This window comes from Convolutriloba macropyga, chromosome 12 (genome assembly GCF_964194025.1).
Source record: "Convolutriloba macropyga chromosome 12, txConMacr16.3, whole genome shotgun sequence".
In the NCBI taxonomy this organism is placed as follows: domain Eukaryota; kingdom Metazoa; phylum Xenacoelomorpha; order Acoela; family Convolutidae; genus Convolutriloba; species Convolutriloba macropyga.
The window spans coordinates 53,457,579-53,476,477 of NC_134479.1; positions in this window are offsets into that span (position 1 = coordinate 53,457,579).

An 18,899-nucleotide genomic window follows, 5' to 3' on the forward strand; every position below is an offset into this window, starting at 1 on the left:
TCGTAGCATGAAACCAAAGAAATCATATGTGATCCTAGTATGATAACCAAGAATCAAAACCATGAAATCAGTTGGCTTTTTCCTTGAATTGATTTCCTTATTTTTATCGAGAAGGTATACTGCTGGTCCGTACATTAGATACTTAAAAGACGGGGTTAATCGCGGGACCACATGTATAACTTGAGAGTTCAACCCCTAGTTCTACTCTTGGTATATAGTTAAGCATTAAAGAAAGTTAAATGCAAATATGAATTAATAAGTTATGTTGTTATGTTAAATAGCATCAATTATGAACCGAGCATGAAGGGATAGAATAGTTAAAGTTATTAAGACTGAGATAGTACAAGTTAGCACAGGTTGAAATATTCTAAGTTAACTTGTAACTTAGATAGAATTTAAGAGATGTTAATTTATAACTTAGAGAAGTTAAGTCAAACTTACCTGATATCCAAATTTGTGCTAAGTTAAAATTTTATGACTTAGAGAGTTCTTAGTTAAGAACAAGTCACAAAATATTCTAAGTTAGAAAAATATCTCAAGTAAGCTGAGATGGAGCAAGGGAGCAATACGGGAGTATGGTTTTAAAATCAGAAGTTATCAGGCACCAAAAAGTGTTGGTAGTTGAGCGTGCAAGCTCCTTTTATACTTGCGGACACGTGGTTCTCTAGTATCCTATTGGATAGAGATAACAGTGTCGACAGAGTTACCAAGGTTAACTGGGTGTTACCTGTGTGGCGTGACAATACCACGTCATAGTATTCTCAGTTTTAGTTAGTGATCTTAAAATAGTAGCTTATTCAAAACTACTTAGTAATTTGTTCACACGTTAAAATGGACTTTGTCCAAATCAAGTTTGTGCTTCGCGCACTATAACGTAAGTTCTCAAAATAGCACTAAGATTATCAAATAGTGTTACTGAGTGTAGCACACTTCAGTACATCCCATCCCGGTCCATAGGTATTAAATCAAAACATCAAATTTTACATAATCGAATAAATTATTTAGCTTAATTTTATAATAATTAAGCATTTATAGTTTGTGAGGTAGATTACTTGGTTAAAGTTCTAAAGTTCATCGTAGCTTCTTGTTTGTGAGTTCTCTCTTGAAGAAGGGTTGACGATGTCCTAAGATACAGGGCTGTACAAAATAATAGATCCAATTTTTTTGGCTGGTCGTTATAATAGACCTTTTGAAGTTTTTCTATAAAATTGTGCAGCTAGTACATCTGACGTTGAATAATAGAATAATATAAGTTGAAGAATATACTGGTTAAGTTAATGGTCTGTAATGACAAGCGAGGTAAATGAATAGGGAAATTAAAATTACTGCGCACAACACCATAAAGGCTAGAGTTGCCGCAATGACTCCCCAAATAAAGAATTCCGTTTCGTAATTAATCTTTATTTGAGTATTGTTGAAGAATAAATCAATTGAAGTAAGCTTTGTAGCTATAGTTTAAGGAATTAATATTTAGACTTAGTTGATCATTATGAATTAGCTTTAAGAAATAATTAATCTTGCTTTTTGTCATCAGTTCAAAATAAATAACAATTTCTTTTTGTTCAAAGTCTTCAACAAAAAAAATAACTTCGCATTGAAATTCAGAATAATATAATTCGGAGATTCTGACAACTTTATCGTTAAAAATAATCTGTTTAGAAAAGTTAACCCATGCGGATTCAACATGATCAGAGAGTTGACAATAGTCTTTAAACCATTCGATATCAACACCTCCTTCAAAATATGTGTTCATTGTGAATTATATAGTAATTCAATTTTTGTGTCAATGGGGAGAATGGAAGACCATTTAATCTTTGAAAGAATTGACAGGAAGATCCAAATAGTACTTAAACTATAAATGGCGGATGGCGATGAATGCATACCTGTTAACGAAAGGTTGTAACATTTCTATATCCGTGATCACCAAAGTATTGAAGATTAACATATTAATTGAAATAAGTGAGAGGTCGAAAGTTTAGATTATTGATGTTAAGAATTTCTTCTGTATGAATAAGTTTTAGAATTTCAAACAAATCGTATTCAGGAATTTGATGAAAATAAACTACAATTTCATTGGAATTGTTATCTTGCAAGAATAAGATAATCTCGTGTAACTCAAATGTCCAATGAACTGACAATGGGGTATAGAATTTATTTCCAACTAAGAATGTTTTCGAAGTTTTAATAACTTGCGATTGAATAAATTCAGCGAGATCACAATATGTTTTGAAATATTTAACGTCTACTGAAAGGTTGTAAGACATTAAATAAATTATGGAATTCGATGGAACAATCGAATGATGTCGTAAGCAAGATAAATCGGTAAAGATGAAGAATAGATTTTATTCAGAGAAGCGAGAACAAATCAAATTTGCAATCTAAAGACAAGAATGGACTCATTTTTCACCATAAACTGCGCTAAGTGTAATCAATGAAGATTGAAGAAATGCGGATTATTTTACTTGATGTAAGTAATGTAATAAAGGAGAGTAAGGTAATCAAAATGACTAATAATTAGGCGTTCGTTTAAACTAACGAATAATTTTCCTCACCGCGGGAGAAAGAAGAAGAAGTAATGAAGGAAGTACTGAACATCAACAACCACAAAATTATCTATTCCATTCCGTGATTGCTCAACGTGATGAGCGGAGGATGTGGAGTTGATGCTTCAGATTTGCGATCTCCAGTTGGAGCTCAGTAATCCGTTGTTCGAGCTGTTGAGAGCGTTGCCTTTCTGTCAGAAAGTTTTGCTGTAGCTGATAAGTGAAGGTATCAAGCTGAGGATTGAGGTTTGCTGTAATATTATCAAACGGGACTTGTATTGTTTGTCCTTGAAGGTTGTGATTAGTTAGTAGATAAGAATTTTTGTTCGACAAATAACCAATGAGATTGAATCTATTGATGTTGGGTTGCAACTGGTAGATTAAATTTGTATCGTAGTTCGGGTGTCCACTAAAACCGGGGGTTTTAGCTTGTATCTCAGCTTGATGTTGTTTTTGTAGGCGGTCTTGCAGGGGGTTAGTTGTGTAATGATGAAGATTAAGATAGTTTGGTCGTGACGATTGAGTAGTTGTAGTGTTTGCTAAGACGTTGGGTACCGTACTGTTTGTCTTGGGTATATTTACTTCTAGCGGTGTTGCTAGGCTGAATGTCTCTCTAATGAATTGTTTACGTGGTTGTTTCTTTGCAATTGTATCTGAAGTTTTAGTTCTCCTTTGGGATGATGTAACTGTTGTTGATGAATTTGCACTAGTTGCTTGAGTTTGTACTGCTGAAATCTTGATAGCTGAGAGAAAAGTTGTAGATGGGGTAACGTGAGTTGTGGGTTGTACTAGTCTGTCAAGTTGTTTAACTCCACATTGAGGTTTAGAAGTTGATTGTGTATTGTATTCGGGCCAACCACTTGAAGGATCCTTCTGAAAGACTGGTATCACTTCGTTAGGGATTGGAGAAAGTTCCTGAAATATCAAGTATTCTCTACTCTTATTCTATTCTAAGAGTATATTTTTTGAAGTTATTTTGGTAGTATTATCTTTTTCTTTTTTTTGTATTCTATTTTAAAGTAAATCAGTAGTGAATATGAAGTTAGTCTGTATTATATTATCATCATATAGTTTGATGATATTAAGGGAATAGAGGAATTATTCCTATACAGGAGACGTAGGAACGTTGTGATCGTTTCTATTTTCGTCTTTATTATTCTCATCATGTAGGTTTGGATAACTACTTTTATTCTCATGAGTTAGTGTTTGCATTCTATTATTATAATAAAGTGGGCTTTGAGTAACTCTGGTTGTATCTTCAAATTTTGGAACTTGCATCGTCCTTTCTCTATTTTTATCAGTGTTATCGTTCTCTGAATTAGTTGCTAGATAGATAGAAGTCAGAGTTGGAGCTGACATTAAATCAAATGTGGCAGCAAAGAGTGCTTTACCAAAATGAATAGATGCATCTGTAATTTTGTTAATTTGCATTGCTCGAATTAAGCATAAGACTATGTCGATGAGTAGCTTAATGAATAAGAAAGCGGCAAAGAATATTCCGCATCGCTCAATTATATATTGTATTTTACCAAAAGTTTCAACAAATTGATTATTAAAGAAGTCCGGTGAACTGAATGAATCTAGATAAATAGTTCTAGAGTTATAATAATTCGTGCCTGAAATATTTGAAAATGATTCTCTGCTATCTATTAATGACTTATTAAAGTGTTTGAGAACTCCTTTCATATTGGAGTTGAAAGTTATTGAATTCCAGAATGACATCATTTCTTTATATGTGTAGATAGAAGCATAAATACTTGCAGTAATAACATTCGCAATTTGTTGAATAACTATATGTGGTTTGAAGAGTGCAGGTCCTCTTACTTTTGTGATTTGTGGGGTTAGCTCAACCCATGAATTGTCATCGTCAACATCTAGTTGAAATAGGTTTGAATGTTTATCAGAGCACAATTGTTCTTCGGCTTCAGTGAAAGTTTGTCTAGAAATCGAATCAACGAAATGTATTTCATCTTCATAAAGAATTGGTATTCGATTATAGCACTTATTAAGAATCTGTAAGGGTGAATGAAATTCAGGACAATTATATAGCCAGGCAACATTGCCATTTGTTTTGAGAAACATAGATCTGTTTCTTGTTAAGGTATATCCAGCTGAACGTGGATTTTCATGAGAAATCATTAAGGTGTTAAGAATAGTTGAGCGCTCTAATTCACAGTCATTTCTTAATAGCTCTAGAGTAGAGGTTTGAAGTTGCCGAAGATTATTAAAGTGCAAATAGTCAATTTTTGTTCCAAGATGTGCTTCGAAATCAATATTCTCATAAACTTGAGAATATGTTGTATCAACTGTTTTATTGTCACTGGAATAGAATTTATTTTTCAGAGTTATAGCACCAGTATCGGGTTTAAATTTGTGAATGGGTTCTCCAGTGTTCATATCAAATCCGTCACGAAGACTAATGTATAGAGAATCATATGGCGTAGGATATACTATTCGTGGATGACTACATAAAGACTGTGGTTTATTATAAACTTGGAACATAAAGCTTTGTAAGTCGAAATCTGACTGAGCTGAAGTAAATTTAGGATCCTTTACTATGTAATATTTGTCATTAGCTTTAATCATTTGAGCGTCAAAAGTGCGAATTATAGTGAAAAGACAATTATTGGGTTCATCCCAAGTGTATGCAAATGGATCAGTAGATGTAGAATCGCAGCCTCCTGCTGATAAAGGACAAGGTAGAGGTATATTTTGCCAGTTATTAACTGTGCAATCTCTAAGGTTTACATTCAGGCTAACATTTTGCATATATGTTTCATAAGTGTAGTGTGTAATCCAACCTCGGGAGTTACATTCATTGTTTCCAGTTCCAACATCGCCTGAGTTAAAGTTTGAGAATAAAGATTTGTCAAAATCGAATTCTACTGATTTAGAAGAAGAGGAAAGTTTTATCTTTTTTCTTTCCTTTGCAAGTTTGCATTTCTGAGCATCAAGCTTAACTGAAGTAGTAATAGTATTATGTCTGGCATCTATGCCGCTAGAGTCAAAAGAATCGCATAACCAACGTAATTGCTGTTGGGTTGCTTTACACATAGTTGCTTCTAGTTTAACTTTATAATTTCTTTGGTAGAGAGTGACTCGTGCTTGACTAGTGCTAATTTTATCAGGGCGAATTTCGCAAGGTGCTACTTTGTTGAGAGAATACATCTGGTTTGAGATCATTTTTGAGCAGTCAAAGTGGTTAACATGAAGGTTAGGAGCTGTGTTTTCATAGATACTCATCTTTTCAATTGGTCTGGCGTCAGTGAAAGATGTTAAGAGTAATAATGCAAGAAATATAATAAAGATTAAATATTTTGCAGAGCAAGCAATTATAACACAGAGAAGAGCGAGAGGTATTATAGCAATAATCTTAAGAAACTGAACAGAACGAATTTGGTTTCCTATGTAGGTTAAAAAATATTCTACTTTTGAAAGAAACGTTTTCTTATCAGTAAGTTTCTCTTTAAAGAACTGGTCTTTAATCAGTGATAGTGGCATATGGACGTTGCGTTTTGACCAAATTAATAGCTTTTCAGGAGGGTCTAGTAATTTAAGGTACGGAATTTCTTCAGGTAGACAATTATTTCTATTTACGACACATTCTATGAAGTGTGGATGAGAATCGTTATATTCAACTAGGGATTTTAACACTGCAATACGCTGAGCAATTTCAGATTCAATATCAGTTGCTACAGGTAGGAACAGAGTTAAGCAAAGTAATATAAAAATAAGCATTTTGTAACTTACGTTTATTACTTCGTCTATTGCTGGTGATCTCTTGATTTCTCCGTCTTCCATTTAATAAACGAAGACAGTATAAGGTGAGTCTAACAAATTCAAGTTAATATTATCCGTGAAAGCAATCTGATATTTTAGCTCGTGAACGTGAGCGGGATTATAAGGTACGCAAATTATGACAAACTTTGCGTTATTTTCTGATGTTACGAAGAATGCAACTGTTCTCTGTTGATTAGAAACAAAACACTTGTCAAGTGTTACAGTTTTATTTCCGAATTTCAATATTTTCTGTAGGAGGAATATTCTAATATACGATAGCGGGTCGAATGCAAGGGCAGTAAGAACTTGTGTTTCAAGGGAAGGTGGTAACATAGATTAAGGGTCTACAGTAAAGGGAGCTTCGATGATATCAAGGTCTATTTCGTCTCTGTTGTTCAATTGGAAATGAAAGCGTTCAATATGTTCTGGTTTGTTAGGGGTCCAACTAACAATTATTTCTAAGTTTACAAACTGGTCTTTAACGAAGAAAATAACAATGTTTTCTTTATATGAAATATATGATCGATCAATTTTTGCTGACTTGTTATTATATCTCAGAATTTTATGTGGGATGTTATAAGGACTGTAAGAAGTTGAGAAAATTGTTCTTGAAGCTATAACCCAATAATCGTTTAGCGGAATATTCATTGATCAGTTGGTGGTTCTAAAACCAAACAAGGGACATTTAAAATGTCTAAGTCAACTAGGCTTGAAGAATGAATTTGAATTAATAAACTGTTAAGTTGCTGAGGGTTATACTTTCCCCAGAAGACAGCAATAGGGTCTTCGTTAGAGTTAGTAGCAAAGAATACTACAGTTCTTACTTCGTTAGAAACTTGACAACTAGTTAAGGTGTTAAGTTCACTATTAAATTTCAACCTTTGATTTGCCTTAATGGAAACTTTCACAAGTTTGTCAGGGTTGATAGAAAGAGAAATAAGAAAACCGTTTTGGTCGAATGAGACTTCGGTCATAAATTAGAATTGATCAGCGTTAAGGGGGTTCTAAATGTGTTATTCAATGTGCTTAGTGGTGATGAATTTGTTCAATATGAGTAGTGTTTGTTAGAATTTAGAAACTTTCTAAATTGTCAGTCTTGTACTATGTTCGATCTGAAGGGTTATAGACTCCTTCTATAGTTACTGACTGAGAATTGAATTAGGGGCTAATATTGAACTGAGATACCTGGTATATGTGTTGTGGAGATGTGTTGTGACAAGTAATTGCTGTTCACAAATTGAAATGCTTGAAAACTTTGTTAAGTTTTCTAAGTTTATTAGTTGTAAGGGGCAAAATGTGAAAGATAGAATTTGGAACAGAGAGAAAGAAGGAGAGAGAGAGAGAGAGAGAGAGAGAGAGAGAGAGAGAGAGAAAGTTAAGTTAGAACTGAATCTAAGAGCGAAAGAAGTAATTGATTTCAGAAGGTAACAGAGAAAAGTGATTTTGAGTTTGGGTCAGGTTCTTAAATAGTGGCTGTCAGGGCTAAGTTACCAATATTTGTGTGCTCAAACCTGATTGGCCAATGGCTAGCCTTGACTAGTGGCATGTAGCAACGTGATAAATTGGTCATATGACAAAATTCATACGACAAAAACTCAAAATTTAATTCTCATGTTTCAGTGCTATAGGATCGATCTTTATTATCTAAAAAGAATGTATTTTTAGGCCGAATTCTCAAAATTCGCTTCCAAGAAGTTGTGGACTATATCTTTGTGTATTCATGTTAAGCTTTTCAAGTGCTTATCGCAAGTTGCCTTAAAACAGTATGTGTTAGGATATGAAAAATTTGATCTTTTCAGAACTTAACGGTGTTATATCAAATTTGTGCTTTCAATACGTACTTTCTTGGTTGAATTTTCCAATTTCGTTTCGTCTAAGTTGTAGGCTATATCTTTGTGAATTCATGTTTAAATTTTCAAGTGTTAGCCATAAGTTGTCTAGAAACAGGATATGTTAGAATATGAAAAAAATGAAATTTTTGGAATTTAATTGTGTTATTTCTGATTTATGTGTTTTAAATGTACTTCTGAGCTGTATTTTCAAATTCCGTTTCGTCGAAGTTGTAGGCTGTATCTTTGTGAATTCATGTTTAATTTTTCAGGGGTTAATCATAAGTTGTCTAGAAACAGGATATGTTAGAATATGAAAAAAATGAAATTTTTGGGTCTCAACTGAGATGTTTCTAATCCGTATGTTGTACACTTTTGTGAACTATAAGAGCAAACATGTGTTTGTGCAAACATGTAGTCTGAGTTGTGGAGTGGAGAAATCTATCGAGTTATTACTCTTTCTGAGATTTGTGTAAGGTTTGCACTTAGGTGACATAATTCTTACTTGGAGAATTTAAAATCGCGGTTACCTGTTTGTACATAAGTGCTTTAATGTTTATTTTATACATTCCTTGGGTCCTTAAACTATTAAAATTAGCTCTATTTGTTGACTATGTGGGTTGCTTAAATGTGCGTTTCCTGACAAATATGCGATTCAGTGTGGTAAAATAGTTTGCAAGGGGCAAATTTCTATAATTAAGCTATTTAAATTAGATAAGGTAACTGCTCATGGGGGGACTTGTTTCTACTTAGCTTAGTTTTTGGTAACATGTGTTTTAAGCGTTAGTTTGCAATAAGAGGTATGCATAAATGTTGAAAATGTACGAATGTTGAACATGTATAGGAGTTATGTGTGTGTAACAGCTTGCAACGGTGATTAATTGCGTGCTTTATGTAAGATTTGTGTTGAGTGGGCTATTTGCTTTTTGCCTTAAGCGTTCATACTATACAGTTGATCTCTCTTGACTATTAAATTTCAATCCTTTAGCTTCTTCTTAACTTTCTTTCTGTATTTCAATCTATAACTTCTATTTTGCTCATTTTCTTTATTTTCTTTAGCTGATTCTGTTAGTCTATTACCATGGCTATTTATACTCTGAATTATTTATACCCAAACCAGCAGATGGAGGATGACCTTGGTCATGCTGAGTTTGATTTATCGCAGAATGGTGTGGAGCTAGAGCCTACATCTGGCTTTCGAAATACTATGCGCCGATATTTCTACCGTAAATACCTCTCCGGGGATGTAGTGGGTCTCTGTGCCAAAGAATTCCTCTTCTACATGTCCACTTCTTATCACTACTCTAGACTGGTGTTGGGTGAGGAAGAGATCTTGGGGATAACAACGGCAAAGAGGTATTTCCGTCCCTGGGAAAGGCGAGAAACAGAGTGTGTTTCAAGAGAGACAGTTGATATCATCAACTTCTTCTTGGGAAAGGATGTAAGTTATTTTCAATTACTCAGTTAATCTGAGGCTTGCGACGGGCTTTGTAGAGAAAAGTAAATAGGATTATAAAATCTAGAGAAAAAATGTAGGGTTTTAGGAATTGCAGTTTTGAAATATAAAGAACTAAGGGGTAAAAAAGAAAATTTTTGTTATAGTTCTTCAATCGATTATTTCGCAAAAAGGAGATAACTGTCGAAGAATGTGATATACAAGAGATGTTAGAAAAACAGTTGTGGGCTCTTCGTGAAGCTTGGTGGGACGTAACAACGGGGCCGAATTTGCAAAAATTGTATTTACAATTGAGGGAGTGGAATTATGAAGAGTGTCTGCCTTCGAACCAAACAATTTACGAGCGGTGTTGGTGCGAAACCTTGTGCTGCCATTTATGGAGGATTTACTTTCATGTGTATTTTGGTTAACTTTTTGTAATTGCTGTTTTCTGTTTTTATTTGGTTTTGTGCGTAATAACGCTTTTATTATAAAAGTTATTGTTTGAAAAGAGATTTTGTGTCTCTATTTCTTTTTGAGTTTATGTATCAAGTCAGAAAGAATAGGTTCACCAAAGAATGTAGGTGCTTTTCTATTACGTTGAGGTCTGCTTAATACTTCATTTGCGTCAGGTAAATTAGATATATTAGGTGATGCTGTAGGTGTAGGATTATAAGGTGATGATGTGGGGCTATTATGCGTTGCTTGGGGGAATAATTTGCGTGTAGCTTTAAATTTACTAGTATTATCAGGTGGTGTAGAAAAATTTTCTTGCTGTGGGCTATTAGGTGAATACATATTTTGCATAGGGTAGGGGGTTGAAATGCGTGGGGTAGAAAATTAGAAGAGCTTGTGCCTTGTATATGCGTAGTATTATCTGCTCGTGTTTGTAGCGATTCTAAGCCTGAATCTTTTGTTGGAGTAGCCTCAACGTTAAATGTTGGCTGTAGTGTAGTACTAGGATTAACAGTATATTGTGTTTCTACTAAGGGCCACTGCAAAATAGCAATATGTTGTGCGCCTCTATAAGCATTAGATTTGGATATATTATGCTTATTATATTGAGTATAATAATCATCCGTATCGTCTGGGATTATATAGTTCCCAACTAACTCTTGTATTTTTTCTTCTTTCGGGTAATAAGGTACTATATGATTTCTATGCACGGTTTTCTTTTCATTTGTTTTATCATGTTGTATTTCATATGTAGTATTAGTTAGCATTCGTTGCACAGTGTAAGGGCCTGAGCGTAGCTCTTGTAGCATTTTAGACTTTAGTAGTCCTTTAGAGTGATTTTCTAGTAGTACTTTTCTACCTTCAGGTATAGGCTTTCCGAGTTTAAATCTATTTCTATACTTGTGCGCTTTATTCGTAGTTTGTCTACATTTAGTGTAGGTATTCGAGTATATTGTTTTAAATGTATTCTCTCGCTTTAGCATTTCGTTAGATAATCTGTTTTGTAACAATTTCTCTATCTTTTTGTTATTACAAGTTTCTTCACTATGTGAGTGTGGCGGTAGATTATTACAATACTCTGATGTGCATTTCTTTTGATTATCTCGTAGTAGTCCTAACTTTAGTGATAAGGGTATTTGCGGTTTCGTTCCGAATAGTATTTCATAAGGGGTATATCCCGTACTGTAGTTTACTGCAGTATTGTGTGAAAATGCAAATTTACTAGTGTACTCGGACCAATTAGATCCACTTTTACTAATAAAATGTCTTAGGTAATTAGTCAAATGTTTGTTTTGTGCTTCTACTTTGCTGTTAGTCCACGGTGAATATGCAGTTCGGGGGCATAGTGTAATTCCCATTTCGTTTGTGTAGTGTACGAAATCATTACTAATAAAAGCATTGCCGTTATCATGTACTATTTGTTGCGGTATACCAAATGGAGTTATAAATTTCTCTAGTTGATTTACTGTTTCGAGAGCTTCAGCATTCTTGCTAGGATATACTTGTATAAATCTAGAGAAAGCGTCTACTATTACAAGACAAAATCTATTTCCTTTGCTAGGTGGTCGTAGTGGACCTTTATGATCAATATGAAGTGTATGTAGAGGTATAGCTTCTAGTTGTCCCCATGGTTCTAAGGATGCTTCGTTCAAGTCTTTGCGTGCTGACTTATTAGTTTGGCAACTTAAGCAATCTAACATTAACATTTCAATCCATTTAAACATACCGGGCCAATAGAAATATCGCTTAACTCTATTGTAAGTTGTGCTTTCTGCTCTATGACCACTAAGTTCATGCGTATGTGCGACTTCGAATATCTTTATAAATAGTGAAAGTGGTGCACATATCCTAACGTCAAAAGAGCCGTCTTCACAAGGTTCGGAATAACAGAGTAAATCATATTGGTTCTCTAGAAACAACAAGTTGAAATTATTCCTATAAGTTTGTAGTGCTTTAGATTGTTTAATAATGTAGTCCTTTTCTGGAGCTTTGCCTACTTTTAGCCAATCTCTAACTTTATTTATCACGGAGTCGTTTACTTGTTCTTCAAGAATATTATCAGTGTCAAGATTAGCGTTTTTTGCGAAATCTGTAACTTTAGCTATTAAATCTAATGTATCTGTGTGGACATCCTTTTCTGAGATGTTTTGAAAAGCCTCTGGTTCAATAAGTTTCTTAAATTTTGTCCGTTTGATATAGTCGGCTTTAGCAGATTCTAATTGTTCAATAAGTGAGTTTTCAATATTACCTTCTACTAAGTCTAACCAATCTTGGTCATCATAACCTTCTCGGTCATCACTTATTTCAGCTATTTCTTCTATCTCGGAATAGTAGTGATTATCATACTCGCTAGTTAGTTCTGAAGTTAATTTCTTTATTTGGTTTATTTGTGTGCCGTAGCGAAAACAATCAGAGAAGCTGTGTATAGCATTACAGTGTTCATTTATGTAGTCTGGTGCATCATCTACGCTAAAGTCACCTTCATCATTTATATTAATAAGTTTCTTTCTTTCGCCTTTGACTTGAGCAATAATTGGATAACAGTCGTTAGCTGATGCGTCCTTATCGTCTTGATGCAATACAGAGTAGTTAACTTCTTTTCCGTTAATATGAAACTTTATATCTTTAGGTATCACTTTGTGTTCTAGTTGATAAAGTTTAGCATCTGCTAAAGAAACGTTTCGGCTAAGAATGTCAGGGAACGCTAAGTTTTTGCCTTCAGTGTATATAATTTGCAAGTTTTGGAACTTAGTTATTACAACTTGATACTTAAAGAAGCGAAGTGACATTTGTCCTCGTCGTGACCAAAGAAATAGAATTGGTCTGTGGTCACAATATAGGTAAATTGGAAAAGGGGATCCAATCACATAAAATTCATATGTTTGTAATGCAGATATTATTCCGCATAGTTCTCTATGTTGAGGGGACATCTTCTGTTCAGCTTTATCAAATACTCTCGAGTTTGCTGAAATCATACGTTTTCTATCAGGAAAATCTTGTATAAGAACACAACCTGTTCCTAAATTAGATGAATCAGCATGTATATGAAAGGGATAGTCATTGGAAGGAAATGCGTTAGAAATATCGTGACAGAATCTTTGTTTAAGGTCTGTGAATACCTTTTCGTGTTCTGGTAACCACTTGAATAGTGTTGTATCTTTAGTTAAGTCATGTAGAGGTTTTGCATCTATGTGAAAGTTCAAAATATAGGTGTGATAGAAACCCATCATTCCTAAAACACTTAAAACTTCTGTTTTCGATTCTGGCGTTTTTAGGTTTCTTATATCATCTATGCGCGAAGCAATAGGCGATAGTCCGTTCTTAGATATAACATGTCCTAGAAATCTCACTTTTCGTAAGAAAAACATTGTTTTATCGTGGGCTGCTTTAAGGTTTGCCTTTCGAAGCAAAGAATGATACTCTTTTACTATTGTGAACATTTCTTGTTTATCTTTAGCTTGTAGTAAAGTATCGTCTATATATGTTATGGCTTGTTTACGTTTTATAAGGGGTCCAAATGCATAACGCATTAGTTTGCTAAAGAAACTGGGTAATGGCTTAAGACCATAAAATCCTACTTGATAGGTGTACTGTCTGCCTCCTACAATAAAACTTGTAACCTTCTGTGTATCTTCAGTTAGTGGTACTTGATTATAAGCCGATGATAAATCACTACTTGTAAATATAGTTCCAGTTATTCTTGTCATTAGAACATTTAGTGGTTCGAGTGGCCAACTAGAATTACTTGTATCAGTTATAGAGTTTAGGTATCTAGCATCAATGACTAGTTTTACATAATCCTTCTTAGGTAATATGATGACGGGATTGACAAACCAACTATTCATATCATCGTTCTCATTGAGCTCTCTGATTATCCCTGCTTGAATTAATTCGTCCATTAGTCTCTCTAATTTATCTCTGAGATGAATGGGTATTTTGCTTGGTCGTTGCTTTTTAAAGGTTGCGTCTTTCTTCAAGGGTAAATGGAACTTATGTTTAGTTCTGCCGATATCATACTTATGATGTGAATAGACATCATTATCCTGAAGTATTATTTCTATCAACTCAAACAATTCATCATCAGTCAAATCACTTTGCGTGAAATCAAAGTTATCTAAGAACCTTTCCAGATACTCTATGTCTTGAACTGTATTTCTATTTTGCTTAATTACAAAATCACTAACTGCCTTATTTATGATTCGGTTGCTTTGTAGTTTATCTCTAAACTTAGGAAACTGTTCGTTGACTTTAGGTCTACATAACTCTTTTGCTTCGGTAGAGAAGTCTGTGGCTAGTTCTCTCTCATCTTCTTTGCATTTTTCTATTAACTCATTTTCAATTATCTCGAGCACCTCTTCCTGTTCTAGTGTATTAGTTTCTACTTTCTGTAGTTTATCAATATCATCTTTGCTTGTATACACATAGATAGTTATTCCTGAATTCTTAAATGTTTGTTCAATTAGAGAAGATATCTCTCTCCAATCCATTCCGTCTAAACCACAAGATATTTTTGGCATCGCTATACAGCGTAAATTTAGTCCTAGTGCATGATCTCTCATAGCAAGTAGTGTTGTTTTGATTGTATTAATTGTTGGCTTTTCATAATGATTAGCCTTAGTGATGAGATTATATACTAAGTTATTATCTGCTCTGAAAGTTATTATATCACCTGTATCACAATTTCTATTTTTACAGTAGTCCTTTAATAAGGGTATTCTTTTGGAGATTGTGTTAGCAAAACCTTTTCTCATTTCTGCATCTGAGGATATCGTGTGCGCTATAGGCATATTAGAGTCAAATATAGATTGGGTACGAAAATCTATATATCTAATGCAAGAGTTAGTTTGGATTTGCTGTACTTCTTGTAAATTGTTTACTACTGTGTTCAGTATGAAGCAACTGTTATAGTCCTCACTTTCGTTTAGTATTGTACTTGTAAATTCGGCACAGTTTTTGATATTGTATCTTTGTATAGGTTTGTCAGTTATATCACACATAGCATAACCTATTATTCCTCTATTTATCTGTATTGGGTGATTCTTTTGATTCTCCATAAATATGGGCAAAAATTCTTCAGTTTGTGGACAAAGTGTGTTCACAAAGACTAGGTCAGTTTTTGCAACGTTAATATGGGGCATGAAATATGTTCCTGGTGGAAATAAGGCTTGACTGGGGTGCTTTTGCTTGTGCAATTGTGTACTTTTCTGTTGTAGAAAGATTGGTTGAGCTATGTTTAAAGCAGTCATCTCAGTTATGTATGGGTAATCTTTCTCATTGTTAAGTGAGCCGTAGCAAATTAGGTTTCTCTCAGTTTTTAATTCTACTGCGGGAATATCGAAGTGAAGTGCTTTCAAAAACAAATGACAAAAATCAATACCTATTATGTTCTGTCTCTGTTCTTTAGTAACGAATACTTTATGGGGACTGTATATTTACCGTCAGTTTCGAAGCTAGATTGAATAGTTGTGTAGCCCAGCATTCTGATTGATGAACCAGTATATGTCTTTGAATCACAATTTGTATTTTGTAAATGCAAATTTTGTCCTAGGTTTACTAGTGCAAGGTATATAGGATGATTGATAATAGTGCAGGTTGATCCTGGGTCAATCATGAATTCCACTTCTAAACCACTATTATTCTAAATGTCTCCGGTGGCAAAGTGATATAAATTGAGATAAATTCTTGACTTAGTACTACTTTCTTTAGTAGCGTTCGGAGACTTCAAAAGTTTAAAGGAAAGAAGTCCGTTATAGCATTTACGTAGTCATCGTCGCCTTCAACGAAACTTATTTGATTTGATTGTTGCTGAATATTGTTGGGTTTTGGTTGTCTTTGTTGTAGATTGTTATTTCTATTTGGTGTATAGAAGCTAGCACTTTGTTGTGGCTGCTGCTGTTGTTGTGGTGATGGTGATTGTTGTTCAAGATTTGTTTCATTATTTCTATAGGTGTTTTGCTGAGGGAAGGTTTGTTCGTATGGTTGAGTGAATCTATTGCCATAACTGCTGAAAGATGTATTTTGTTGTTGATAGTTAGGCTTGTTGAACCTAGGATTATAGTTTGAGTAGCCACCTCTTGGTTGATAGCCTTGGTTTCTAGGACCATTGAATCTTGTATTGCCTCGGTTATTCTTTCTGTAATCATTAGAAAATGTTATATTTGGCCTTCTTGGCTCAACAAGTTCCTTTCTCAATTTGCTAACGCTATCATCTACCTGTTTCTTTGTGCATCTAGAGATGGAATGACCATTGTTTCTGCAATAATCACAGAATCTAGTACTGTTAGGTCTGCCTTTTATATTAGGGTCTCTTGGCCTAGAAGTATCTATAGCATTCACTTCGTTGCTTTTGAAAAGACTGGTTAAATCGTTAATTTTGTTCTCGAGTGTTTTAAGTTTATCTATTCCTGTAGCTCCACTAGATTCTGTTGTTACAGAAAATGTTAAGTCTTTTACGACTAAGTGATCAACAAACTGTGTCCAAGTTATTGAAGGATTCTCAATAAGTTTCTCGTGCGCTTTGCGTTTTAAACCTTGTGGTCTTAATCCTCTTATAGCAAAGTCTATGTATTTCTGACTTCGTTGTCTTTGTTGGATTTCTTTTTCCTTTCTGATATTGTCATCACCTTCAATACTTGTTGGTATCTTTTCTGGCCAACCTTTATCAACTCCACTCTTTATTCTATGTAGATAGTTCTTTTTTAATTCTCCTTCTTGCCTAAATGTGTTCTCAACCTCAAGTCTAAATCTAAATTGGTTTCTACCGTCTGTGAATCTTTTTATAAATTCATCTTTTAAAGTAATCCAATCTGTAGTATCTGTGACTTCACTTTCAAACCATTCTAGTGCTGTATCAGTTAAAAGTGAGCCGAATAAGGATTGTTGCCTTTTATCATAGCTAGTTTGTGCAGCGGGTGCTGTAGGCCTAGTTCCTAGTGGAAAGAGTATTTTGTTTTCTACAGAGTTCCAAAAAGAGATGGCATCCTGATTAGGATCATTGCCTGAAAAAGATACAAGTGAAAGATTTGGATGTGTTATGGGAGTTTCAGGTGGGGGAGTAACGGCAGGTGGAGGAGTACTACCACCAGGACTGGTCATTGTTTAAAGGACTGAAGTTATTGTATTAGAATTATTAAGAACAGAGGAATAGTTTAAATCAAATTCAAAAAGAGATTTTAGTGAGAAGCCCTTTGACTAGTTAACTTACACAAGTTAATTTAATGGCTTTTCTACAATAAGTGAACAAGTTAAATTTAGGCAGGCTTCTCTGATAGTTTAAATGAACAAGTTAAATTGAGAATGCCTTTTCTATATTAAACGAACAAGTTAAATTGAAGTAGCCTCTCTATATTAAATGAACAAGTTAAATTGAAGTAGCCTCTCTATATTAAATGAACAAGTTAAATTGAAGTAGCCTCTCTGGGACCACCATTTATACTGCTGGTCCGTACATTAGATACTTAAACGACGGGGTTAATCGCGGGACCACATGTATAACTTGAGAGTTCAACCCCTATGTGATAACCCTGACTATAGGGTACAATCGTGCTGCGAATCCACTCAGATTTAGATGTATGGATTCGAGGTACGAATCCAAGTTTCCAACGTCAATTGGATTGTTACTTTTAGAATTAACTACAATCGCGGTGCGAATGTAGACAATTTAAATGGTGGTGGATTTCTCCTTCAAATCCGCTAAGTTTTTATCTAGTGGAAAAGAGATTAGATTGTGAACGACTGAATTCAGTAAGAAGATTCAAAAGAATGAATAGTTGAGTAAAAGTGGGAGGTGTGAACAGTATGAAATAATGACTTTTTAGTCGGCGGTAATTTATAATTAGGTGAACATTGACTTTTAGCTTTACAAGGACAAGTATAAATTAATTAAGTACAATTTACTAAATGGGAACTAAAATATGGTACAACCGTACCACATATCCTGCGCTGAACAAAAATTTTAAACTGCATCAGTATAAAATTTAGAATAATATTAAAATATGTACTGGTTATTATAAATAGTATACATAATGAGGAACGATTAATGAGTGCCGTAGGATTAGTGTATTCGAGTCTCAAATGTAAGAAAGAATGAACATAACGGAAATTGACAACATATGCAGTAAATTTTATGCACGCGATATAAATTAATTCACAAACGTGATTCAAATCCATCCAACTTTATAATACGCGGATTAGCGTTACAATTGCAACATCAAATTAAAGTTATGGAGAACTAACACACAATGAGCAATTCCGAAATGAGTTTTAACAATTGCAGATTGGAACTAAGTTAATAAGTTAACAATGACAATTTGAAATAGTTTTGGTTTAAATTTGGTTTTCTGCATCGAATACACTCATGCTAACTTCACGAGCGTAAATAATTGTATTAATTGTATTCTTCAGGGGACCAAGTTCCCACTGGTGGTGGTGCAGAGGGGCTGGCAATCGTCAATTCGTAGTTTGTTTCGGGAACTGGCGGCCTTGTAGCTTCTTCATGGAGGATTGTTTCTATCACCGGGTTTGTTCGTTTCGGTTTCTTGGAAACCGGAGCTGTTGAATCATCACTAACCGAATTGACCGAGCTTTCGAATCCGTAGTAGTCTGGAGCTCGTCGGTTTCGTTTAGCACTAGAATTCGAAGGAGATGTGGTTGAAGACGTCACGGAAGGGGCAGCAACAGACGATGTATTTGACGTATTCATACTCACCGATGTGGTGCGTGATCGTTTTCCCCCGACTTGAGGCTTTCTTGGTTTTCGTGCCAACATTGCTTTTGAAATGTTGCTGTTGGCAGATGACACACCCGATGCTGCATCTGACTGTGTTGGGCGGTGTCGAATTTTTATCTCCCCGCGGA